The sequence below is a fragment of the Setaria italica genome, chromosome VII (genome assembly GCF_000263155.2).
Source record: "Setaria italica strain Yugu1 chromosome VII, Setaria_italica_v2.0, whole genome shotgun sequence".
Lineage (NCBI taxonomy): Eukaryota > Viridiplantae > Streptophyta > Magnoliopsida > Poales > Poaceae > Setaria > Setaria italica.
The window spans coordinates 26,159,062-26,170,832 of record NC_028456.1 but is presented as its reverse complement, the minus strand read 5'-3'; the positions used below and the strand labels follow the sequence as shown (position 1 = coordinate 26,170,832).

General features: G+C 52.5%; 1 pseudogene; it reads left to right on the top strand.

Moving 5' to 3' along the window:
• LOC101783579 overlaps positions 1-2,743 on the top strand; it is a 4,385-nt pseudogene extending 1,642 nt beyond the window's left edge.
• Positions 2,744-11,771: the final 9,028 nt, after the last annotated feature.

Here is an 11,771-nt window from a genome sequence, read left to right as displayed (position 1 = left end):
TTCGCGACTAGCACGGCGACGAGGATCTTTCCTAACTCTTCCCTGTCCTTCCGATTCTTCCCATCTGCTTGTCTCTTTCCTCCAGAGAGCCTTGATGTGTTATGCCACTGCGCTAGATGCTTCCGCCTGTAAACGCTGCCATCATTTAATTCTTCTTTCTCGCAGATTACTCGAGTCCTTGGTTGCACGCAAGTAATGGCTGACCGGTGTCCTTGTCGCGGCTGTGCCTTTCAGGAAGCTTGCGGATTTGGGCTACAAGAGGAGCGCCAAGAAGTGCAAGGAGAAGTTTGAGAACGTGCACAAGTACTACAAGCGCACCAAAGAAGGCCGCGCGGGGAGGCAGGACGGCAAGAGTTACCGATTCTTCGACGAGCTGGAGGCGCTGCATGCGGCCGCGCCGCAGCCGCAGCCACAGCAGCAGCTGCCGCCAGCAAGCAGCGCTCAGCCGCTGCACGCCTTCGCGGTGCCAGTATCCGCGCCGCCGCCTATGAGTTCAATGCCGCCGCCGCCGCCGGGGCCGATGCAGCCTGCGCCAATATCTTCGGCGGGCCCGGCTCCGGTTCCGGCTGCGGCGCCCATGGAGCTGCCCCCGGCCCAGCAGCCCCTCAACCTGCAAGGTCTGAGCTTCTCGTCCATGTCGGACTCGGAGTCGGACGACGAGTCCGAGGACGACGACATGACGGCGGAGACGGGCGGCAGCCAGGACCACCTCGGCAAGCGAAAGCGCGGTGGCGGCGCTGGCGGCAGCAAGAAGATGATGTCCTTCTTCGAGGGTCTCATGCAGCAGGTCGTCCAGAGGCAGGAGGAGATGCAGCACCGGTTCCTGGAGACCATGGAGAAGCGGGAGGCGGAGCGCACGGCGCGGGAGGAGGCGTGGCGCAGCAGGAGGTCGCCCGCCTCAACCGCGAGCAGGAGCAGCTCGCTCAGGAGCGCGCCGCCGCGGCATCCCGGGACGCCGCCATCATAAACTTCCTCCAGCGCATCGGCGGCCAGTCCGTGCAGCCGCCTGCCGCCGTCGCCATCCCAATGCCAGTCCAGACCCCGCCACCGCCGAAGCAACCTCCTCGACAGCCGCAGCACCCACCTCCACCGTCGCCGCAGGCCACGACACCGCAGTCGAAGCCCATCTCAGCCGCGCCGCTCCAGCAGCAGCCTCAGGAAACGGCGGCGCACCGGGACGCTGGCACCCCGCGCAGCGCGCCCCCGACCTCCGGCGCGTCACTTGAGCTGGCGCCGCCAGTCACGACGGAGCAGCACGTCGATTCCGGTCTAGGTGGTGGAGACGGCGGGGCGGCGTCGTCCTCGCGGTGGCCGAAGACGGAGGTGCACGCGCTCATCCAGCTGCGCATGGACCTGGACATGCGCTACCAGGAGACGGGACCCAAGGGCCCGCTCTGGGAGGAGATTTCTTCCGGGATGCGGCGGCTGGGATACAACCGGAGCTCGAAGCGGTGCAAGGAGAAGTGGGAGAACATCAACAAGTACTACAAGAAGGTGAAGGAGAGCAACAAGAAGCGGCCCGAGGACTCCAAGACCTGCCCATACTTCCACCAGCTCGAGGCCATCTACAACAGGAAGCACCTCCGCAGCATCGGAGCCGCCTCAGCGTCCAGTGTCGCCATCGCCGGCGCTCCTCCCGCCCTCCCTGCTGAGCAGGCGAACCCGACAAGGCAGGAATTAGAGGGGAAGAATATCAACGACGACAGAGGAACAACGGAGGATCGGGCGCAGGCGCACAGGAGCCGAACAGCAATGGCGAGAAAGCGCCGGCGCCGCCGGCCGCGTTCGACGCTGACAGCGGCATGAAGAAGGTAAAGACGCCATGTGCTCCCATCCATCTGGTTCCTTCGTTAATTATGGCATTTCCGAGCTCGATCGACGGAGGCTGACCGGATATGTGCTTGCTGTGAAGCCAGAAGACATCGTCAGGGAGCTGAACGAGCAGCCGCCCCGGGAATTCACGACGGACGAGACGGACAGCGACGAGATGGGCGATGAGTACACCGACGGTGAGGAGGGCGAGGACGACGGCAAAATGCAGTACAGGATACAGTTCCAGAGGCCGAACTCGGGCGGCACCAACAGCGCACCGCCGGCACCAGCACCAACGACGGCGGCCGCACCCGCGACCTCCGCTCCGACGAGCACCTTCCTCGCCGTGGTTCGATAGGCAGGAGCGCACGCGCGGGCGCGGCCGACAACCTCCCTAAACCGTACGTATATGCTTTTCAAACCGAAAACCTGCAAGCATCGCCATCAGCGTCACTTCCTCCTCCACCAGTCCACCAAGCACCATCAGTCCATCAACCAACTACACCACTGTTCTTGTTCATGCATCCTGTAATTCCCCCGTGCCATTCCATTATTTATTGATTTGTTTCGGGTAATTAATAAGAGCCCCATCCTTACGGCCCCTTAACCGGAGGACGCAGAGTGGGGCTCCGGTGGTAAGAGTAAACAGACGAGAGTCAGTCCAGTAACTTATTTATAGGCCATCGTCGATCGTGTTAAACAAAAATTGTAAATCGATGTAACAGTCAGTCCCTGATATTTTCCCTCTCTTTTTTTACCCCCTTCCGATGACGGCGGTATACAAGTTTGTATACAGGTATACAAGAATTACATACAGTTCAAGCAACTTGCGCTTGGAGAGGTGAAAGGTGTTTTTGCCGTGGGGGTTTTACCTTTTGTCCTCTCTCTTTTTTTTACAGCGGATATAAATCTTGTTACTTGTTACAGTGTACATGGTGTTCATATTCCAGTATTTTGCCCTTTGCGAAATGTGCACAATGTTATTGTTGCGGTAGAATATACAAAGAAACTCACTTCAATACTATAAATTATTTTTTGAGCGTATCGATACTGTAAATTATGGTGGAACCGACTTTTTTAAGGAGCGGGTCCTTGATTTTTTCTTGTACCATTAGATCTAAAATGCATGGCTTGCATAGCGAACGGACCAGCGCCACATCGCCCCTGCCGCCATGGTTTCCCTGCCTAAGTCTAGTGCCCCAACCACCACCGGAAGACGCCGCCCATGGCCACTCCCACACTAACCTGTTAGCCTCGCCTCCTTCGCAGCCAAACTGGATATCCAACACCGCCTATGGCGTGCAATGCCCCCATTAGTCATCCCAATATTTTCTAGCTCCAGAGATTTTGTGAAAATCCGCTGGAAATCAAGCCTCCAACCCCCAACCCCGAAACCTAACACCTAGCTTGCAGGAGATCTCCACCGGAGATGCGTAAGAAGATAGTATCGGATGGCCAAGCTTGAATCAACAAGGATGATCGTGTGGTAGAAAAAACATGCGAACGCATAGAAACTTTCAAGCATAGTTTACCTTTCTATTTCCCCCAAAAAATTGTATACCCACTTGCATTTGAAAATATAGTGGTGTTTGGTATTTTTCAAATGTACTTTGTACTAAAATTTTTGACATTTTTTTTATCAAACCCTCTAATAATGCATGCTTAATGAGATTGACAATGTATCGATAATGATTTAATCCATTTTTTAAGAGAAACATGAAAAATGGTGTAATTCGTTTTTTTTCCAAATACAGTACTCCGACTACGATGAAACTGTGTCTCTCAGATCAGGATTATATTGAGATGCTAGCTATCATTACAGCTTCATGACAACACATTTTGGGATTAATCTTGTCAGTAGCGAACCGGATACCACCATACAGGCAGCACACAGTGCGTGGTGTACTGTATACGTGTACAGCATACCATACGTCTTGAAGACCAGTGAAAGGAACCGTTCCAGTACACCAGTACACTGTTACTGTCGCCCCCGTCTGGCGGTCCATACAGACTAGCCGGCTGGCTATACACATACACATACGGCTCTTGTGATTTGCTCTCGACCCAGGAGGACAACGAGGCACGAAGTGATGTGCATGTCGGCACGTGTAGCGCTGACTCACTTCCCCCGTCGTGGCAGTTTGCAACTCGGCCCCGAAGGACCCCATGTATTTGCAAGAAGGGCCAGGTGTGTGGGGACCTCGCTGTAAACCTCGAGTCTGTATGCGTCCTACGTACAGTACACGGAACAAACAGAAATCAAATCAAGTTTCACGTCATGCCGTCGGCAACCGGTGCTGCAGCAGCATTTGTTTATCAGAGCCGCTGCTGAGATATTCATATATGCTTGCCGATGCCGTCCATCCGCTCAGTAGAAAACTCTGCCGGTAGTACTACCATGTTCTGTAGGACTATTTACCTTTTTACTGTACCAGAATTACATGCATGATCCAGACACGCACAGCAAAAGGGAGGAAAGGTCAAAAGATGCTGCAAGTGAAAGCGTAGACGAATTCCAAACCATCAGCTCACCTTCTCCAATCAAAGCTGAAGGGAACTTACAGGTCGGTGACACTGCCAACAGTAATCCGGACAGATCAATAAGGGAAGCAATGCAAATTCACCGGATTAGACTGCAAACCGAGGAATGGCAGGGCAGGGCCAGGCTGGTCTCATGACTTGCGTGGATTGATAGAGAATTGAAAAGTAGCAGGCGTGGCTCGGAGATAAATCAATCAGGTAGGGAACAGGGGAAGATGGGCATGGGCGTGAGCGGCGATTGGATCGGAAGCCGGGGGAATCATTAGGGCGCGGAAAGTGACGGTAAATTTGTTGGTAAGTAGGCGATAATGACCCCCATGCGCCCCCCGGCCTAACAAGACGACACCAACCCGTTCACACTGAGCCGCGTTTATACATGTTACACTATACTATAGTGTAGTATATCCACTTTTACTAGTACGCCGCTATCACCTTTGTACTTTTCTCTTAACCTTTTTTTACCTCGAGCATGCAGTTGAGCGCGAACCTGATCGTGTAGGTTTGGCAAGTTTAATTTTTTTTACCGTGAAAGTTGAACGCGTCAAAAAGTAAGTACAAAAGCACTAGTATATTGGTTTCAGAGCATGCGACGAACGCCGACCCTGGATCTGCCAGGGTTATTATTGTTATTGGCGCTGAGTTTATTTTTCTCCCATTGAGAATTCGGAATAAAACAACCGGAAAGAGAATTTAGCGGTTGTTGGCGATGCTCTTTTGATTAGCGCTCGGCGTCCGATTTTTCGTCATTATGTTGCGCACCAGTACACGTTGGCTCCATGCCCCTTATAGGGACCATATGCGTCCCACGAATAACTGACATCTCGCTCATGGACCCTCGGTGTCTGCTGCATGCTTATGTTGTGTAACTGTGCATATTTTCATTCACATTTGCACTGAAGTCTGAACTCTGAAGTCCACGGACCTCCAACGTGAGGCCGGTCCCGCATGTCAGTGGAAGCTGGTGGAAATCGCATGCTTTTTGTCCAGCAATTTCACCTGACCTGATCAGGCTGGGGTGTGGGGACATGAACCCGTGCTCGCTACTAGCTACCTGCTGCTGCCGCCCGATCAATCGCCACCTCAACATCTCGTGTCATTCCTAATCTGGCTGGATTACCCTGCTCGTTACTGTGAACCTACAAGGCTACAAGGCGTCGGAAACAGGCAGGTAGCCAGCTAGGCCGCCGTGCAAGGGACAAGTGCTCCCGCGTCACTGCAGCGGGAACGGGACGACGTTTACCCACCTAACTGCTACGACGCACCACTGCTACTAGAATCTTCACCTGTGTGTGGCGCACACAAAGTCCTCCACCTAACGATCGCTAGCCTGGCAAGTTTGTCACGTGCATGCGCTAGCGCTAGCGCTAGCCCGCCCAGCTCATCGCTGCTGATCAGCTCTCGGCTAGCCAAGCTACACATGCGTAGCGATGCATGACACCGGTGCACGGGTACGACACACACACGCACACACCTTGTCCAATCCATCCGCCCGTGCACGGTGCTTGGACAATTAGAGCCACGGCGCGGTGACTGTACATTTGTATGTACGTACGGTGGAAGATTAGGCGAGCTCAATTTGCTTGCCCTTGGTTAGAGGTTGGTGTGGGGTGGCCGGATTAGTGTCGCGGGATCGAGTTGCAGGTGTCAGTGACCCAATGCAGGCAACAGAGATGAGGAGGCGAGAAGAACTGGGGAAACCGGAGGTGGCTTGGTTGTAGCTTGCAAGGATGAGTTAAAGGGCTGGAACGCAGATGGCATGACTACTCGTCCCATGATCCACTGTCGTCGGGCACTAGTGGCATGTCGCGCACGCACACACCACATCGAGGACGCGCGGTCGAGAGGGACACACACGCACAGTGCATTACAACCCATGCCTCACTAGCTAGCTTAGCCAACCCGGCCGGCCGGCCCGCCGCCCCCACCACCGTAGTAACACGCAACACATCCGCCTGCCCGCGCGCCGCGCACCAGCAACCGCATGGCACGCGAGCGCACGCGCGAGCGCCTTGGCGCGTGCTCCGTCCCTCTCCCTCCTCGCGTCGTCCGGGTTCCGGCTCGGCGTGCCTTCCAACCACAATTCCGGGAGCGTAATTGACCTAACGTGCACCAAGCCAACCCCGGCAGCCGCGACCGAACGGGCCGCCGGTGAATTCGGCTCGCAGATGGACTACCAGTAGCGGTACGGTGGATGGCTCGCTACGCTTTGTTTGTTTGTTACGGCGTGTTCGGTTGGGTCGCGTGGGCACGACGGACAGCGCGCGAGGGGGGAGACGGCGGCTAGGCCAGGATGGCCACAGCTAGCCGGACGAGGTCATGCGGAACCGGGAGCCGAGCGTTGGCTGCGTGGCACGCTACAACCGTAGGTGAGTGACCAGGCGTTGACGTGTAGCTAGTGCTCTGTTGTTTGTGCGCGCGAGAGTAGCGCGGGCCGGGGGGCGGCTGCTAGCGGTGTTGCCGCGTCCGCCCGCGTCGATGGATGGATCATCGGCCACATGCGCGTCGCCGGTCTCGCCGCCCGCGTCCTCCGATCCTCGGCAGATTTTATATGCCGGGGGCGGTCGTCGCTGTCCCCTTGTTTATCTGTTGTATTCCCTTCCCTGCCTGCCCCTTTTCCCTTGGAAGAAAAGCCAAATCCGATTTGCTGGGATTTACTTTTATCCCTCATCCCTACACCCTACTTAGCCTGGAGCATCAGATGCATAAAACGGCTGTTCTAGCTAAGGGGGATCTCGATGTGGTGCTGTTAGCATGGCGCCCCACTCTGACAGCAGATCGAGCATCCAAATTCTTCCAGCAAAAAAAAAACAAATAAAACCAACAACATCAGCAAAAGGAAAGCTTTGGATTATTATAGCTGCTTGTGTATACACACCCTCTGATGAATAGTTGCTGCTGTTGCTAACAATGACGGTTAGGTGTAAGCATACCACGAGCTATCCCATTAGGGCATTAGGATATCACCTCGTTTTCTTTAGGCCAAACATAGGGAATCGCCTCTGTAGCAAGTATCTTCCTTGGTTGGCAAAAAACAATGGCACGTCACACAACTCTCCCCCCGGCGGATGAGACCGGGCATTATACGGGGAAGATGTAACTTGCAAGTCTCAGTTTAATGGGGGGTGGACCAGCATCAGCCCGAACAGGCTAATATTCGGTTGCTTAATCAATCACCGCGTCAAGTAATGCAACTTGCTTCTGAGTTGTTGCCATGATCCGGTTTCTGATCTGATCCGCTTTTACGCACACACCAGAAGCATGCTGTGGGACCCGGGGACAGGTTACTCAGGAGGATAACCATGGTGCTCGCTCCATCTTAGATTAGCACCAAAAACCGTGTTCTTTAACCCTAAAGGAGGCGGCTTTAGCATGATCCAAACTCACAGCCGCACAAGCTTTTGCGTCCGGTGACATCACAAGGGCTTGCATTTTATTTACAGTCTGGGTTCAGGGGGACAGAGCAGGTCCATGCCCATCCCTTATCAGGTAGCAGTAGTTTTATACTAATTCCAGATCATGAGTCATCAGATGCAGATATCAGATTGGCTACTGCTTTTGGAGTTGGCCTGATAAACTAATGCTCCTGATCTGAGCTTAGCTTGCTAGTTGGTACCTCCATCCGAAGGAGAATGATGCTTTGATCCAAAGTCACCATCACATGCGTGCGTGCGTGCCCATGGTACGCGAATGGCTGGGCTCCTCCTCCGGGTAATGTGAGTTGCCATCGCCATGACAGCATCACCAGCGGCAGCGTCGCTCGGATTAGACGGGCAACAATAAACAAAAACCCCGTGGTGGCTTCTTTTCTGCTTTAACGCTAGCCCCCCTGGCCTCCTCCGGCTTTATTCTTCTTTTAGTCGAGCATGAGAGGCTTGTGACGTCGATGATGCGTCCCGGAAGTGTTCAACTTGGAAGTGCCGAGGAAACAATTGATTTTCCTCGCTTTCAGTGTCAGGGGGTGTTTGGATACGAGGTGTTAAATTTTAACAGTGTCACATCGGATGTTCGGATGCTAATTAGGAGAACTAAACATGAGCTAATTATAAAACTAATTGCAGAACCCTGTGTTAATTCGCGAGATAAATCTATTAAGCCTAATTAATCCATCATTAGCAAATGGTTACTGTAGCACCACATTGTCAAATCATGGACTAATTAGGCTTAATAGATTCGTCTCGCGAATTATACTCCATCTGTGCAATTAGTTTTATAATTAGCCTATATTTAATACTCCTAATTAGCATCCAAACATCCGATGTGACGGGTGTTAAACTTTAATAGGTGGTTGCCAAACAGGCCCTCAGTCAGTGCTGCATCCTCAACTGAGTTTTTTATGGGCCGCTGATCGTGGGAGCTTGGGGTCACTCGACTGCCGAGCTTGGGGACTCTTCTGACGTTGACAGGTCTGCTCTATCCTCAACCCCTCTTTCCAATTTTATATGTATCGGTCATCTGTCCCTTTTCTTCTTTTCCAAGAATGTGCTGCTCCTTTCACCGCGTTCTTACTGCCATGCTAATGCTACGTAGACAACTCAAATGAACTAGCAGTTCCATTGTTTGTGAAGGTTACCTGGACACCACTAACCCATCGCGGGACCTGTCTAGCTGACAAATTCCAAGGCCCGGAACTTCGGTTAATGCTGGCTTTGCAGGTATAAACCGTAAAGCACCCAATCCTATAGTACAGCATTAGCAGCATAACGCTTTGCGGCTGTTCATAGGTCACATACTGTGATCTGACGAGAAAGTTTTGTGCCATTGCGTAGGAGCGCAGACGATCCAAGGAAATCAGAATAAAATGCAAGAAACGTGATGTAGTCAGTCAGCTTTCGGAAGTGGAATAATAACGGGCCGAAAGGCCCAGACAGCACTAGGCCATTAACCTCCTCGTAGAGGACGGGCTTTGGAGGAGATTTCTTTGAATTTGGCAGGCCTGGTGTCAGCCCCACAAGCACACAACATCCGGAGACTGATTCTTTGAATTTAGGCCATACGTAAAATTTAGAACTCAGGAACGACGCCCGTTCAACTTTCTTGGTATGACCTATAGCCTTTTGGATTGAAATATGCCCCATAATATCCCCCTTTCTTTTCCTTTTCTGTCTAAAACAGAGTTCAGGAGATTCTGCGAAGTTGCGAACTTCGAAATAACATTGGTTCCCGATAAACTATTTTATTGCGAGGATTTACGATAATAAACTAGTAGCAAAATTGCTGACTTGATAAGGTAATTAAGAGGGGGTTTCATCAGATGAGAAAAGGACACTCAGCTTGATACAGTTACCTAGTTATTAATCTTGATAACTGTGCACTAAGATTGGCCTTAGGGAGTACAAGCCTAAAATATTGTCATAACTATACCTTTGCTCTTGCCTCTTGCTTCGTAGTTGCTGTTTCAAACACCCGCCCAAAAGAAAAAGACACGTCGCTGAAACGTACTTGATCTACGAATAAAAAGTTTCCAATTACAAACTAGTTCTTCAGATTTCGATTCGCTAATCAATCGATACGTCTATGCCCCATGGTTTTCTTACATGATCCAGCATGAAAATATAATGTTTGTTAGCTTGTCGATAGCTGCCGACGCCATCCCCGTATGCGTTGACGCGTGATTCCCATGTCCCTTAAGCACAAGCAAAACCCCATCCATAACATATAGTCGTTTTGTTTTTGCGGCATGTTTTTCTTATCCGTGATGTCCCTCTTCGAACGGTACGGACCCAGACGTGCCAACTGACAAACCTCCGATTTGTCATCGGTCAGGCGTTTCGGATTTCCAATTAACAAGGGTTTTTATTTCTGAACTTTTGGTTATTCCAGGTTAGGTGACGAGCAAGTCGCTAGCTCTGCGATCGTAGCACGAAACACGCAGAATCCCCGTGGACATTTTCCTATTGCACCAGCCCGGTCGTGTCATCCGTTCCGGACATAGACGGCAGCACGTACGATTTCGGTTCCGTTCCGGCAGTGTGTATGATACTCACACGGGGCAAGAATTGATTTCTGCACAACGCCGTCATGTTTTTTTTTCCTTGTGGAAGGATCGGTTTCTCCTGGCCTGCCTAATGAGTGTGGACGTCCTTGTTAGTACTACCGCTCCTTTCCTACGGCATTATTGCGCATGTACGGTCAACAATTTGACATCAAGCGCGGAAATTGTGGTTCCGGGAGGAACAATGAATGTAACGGTTACGGCAAGCGCAAGCTATTCTTACATGTTGAGCTCGTGCTACGTATGTACCTGCTACACACTGCCACGTCTGCCACAGTGTATAAACTGCAGCAGATACAAGGTCCCGTTACTACGTGGTCTGAAATCCCTTAAACCGACGACCATAAAATCCCTGAACACAGAAGCGGAAACGAACCAGACCAGGCCGGATCTGCAGCTTGTGTCTCACGACCGGCGCGCGACACCGACAGGCATCTCCCCCTGACGAACCTGTGCCTTGCTTGCTGGTTCGAGCACAGGAGCATCCGCATCCTCATCGAATCGCGTCTCGTCGTCTAAAACTAAGGCCTTGTTTAGTTGGGGAATTTGGGAGGCGCCAAATTACTGTTACAGCACTGTAGCACACTGTAGCGTTTCGTTTGTATTTGTGAATTATTGTCCAAATATTGACTAATTAGGCTCAAAAGATTCGTCTCGCAAAGTACAACAAAACTGTGCAATTAGTTTTTAATTTCATCTACATTTAGTACTCCATGCATGTACCGCAAGTTTGATGTGATGGGGAATCTTCTTTTTGCATAGTGTCAAAGTTGGGAGTTAGGAGTAACTAAACATGGCCTAAGGGGAAAAGACGTTGATTCTGAGCTTCTGACTAAAACCCTGCAGCGGCTAGCCGGCAGGGGCCCGTTTCATGCGCCAAGTCGTCCCGTCCCAACCAAAGTTGTTGCCACGTTCGTTCAGGCTCCCGACCCCTCCTGAGTCCCTGACCCAAGATCGTTCGGAGCTTCCCCCCTTGGCCTCCGACCTCCCGGCACGAAGCTTCTCACAACCTCAGGTCCCCTTGTTGCCGCAGCTGCTGCACCAACCGCGATCACCGCCGATGCGCGTGCGCGCGCGCCGGTGCCGCACGCGTGGCGTCGCGTCGGTGGTGCGGGCCTGCTCCCGCTCGGTCTCCTCACCCACCTGATGATCATGGCTGCGATATGTTCCCGGCCCGGCTGCATATTTTGCGACGAAGGATCGGATAGGGCCCCAACGACTCGCACCGCTCAGGTCGGATTCGGAGCACCCGCACGAGCGGCGCGCGGCACTCCACTTTCTCCGCAGCTGAGCAGCTACTAGCTCCGTTAGGTGCTTCAACAACACCGGGTGACCGGAAGCGCGTGTGCCCGCGGGGGCAGGTGATGGTAGTGCTCTCGCCGTGTTGGCCTCCGTGTGGTGGATGCGCCGTTGTGGATCGCATGGT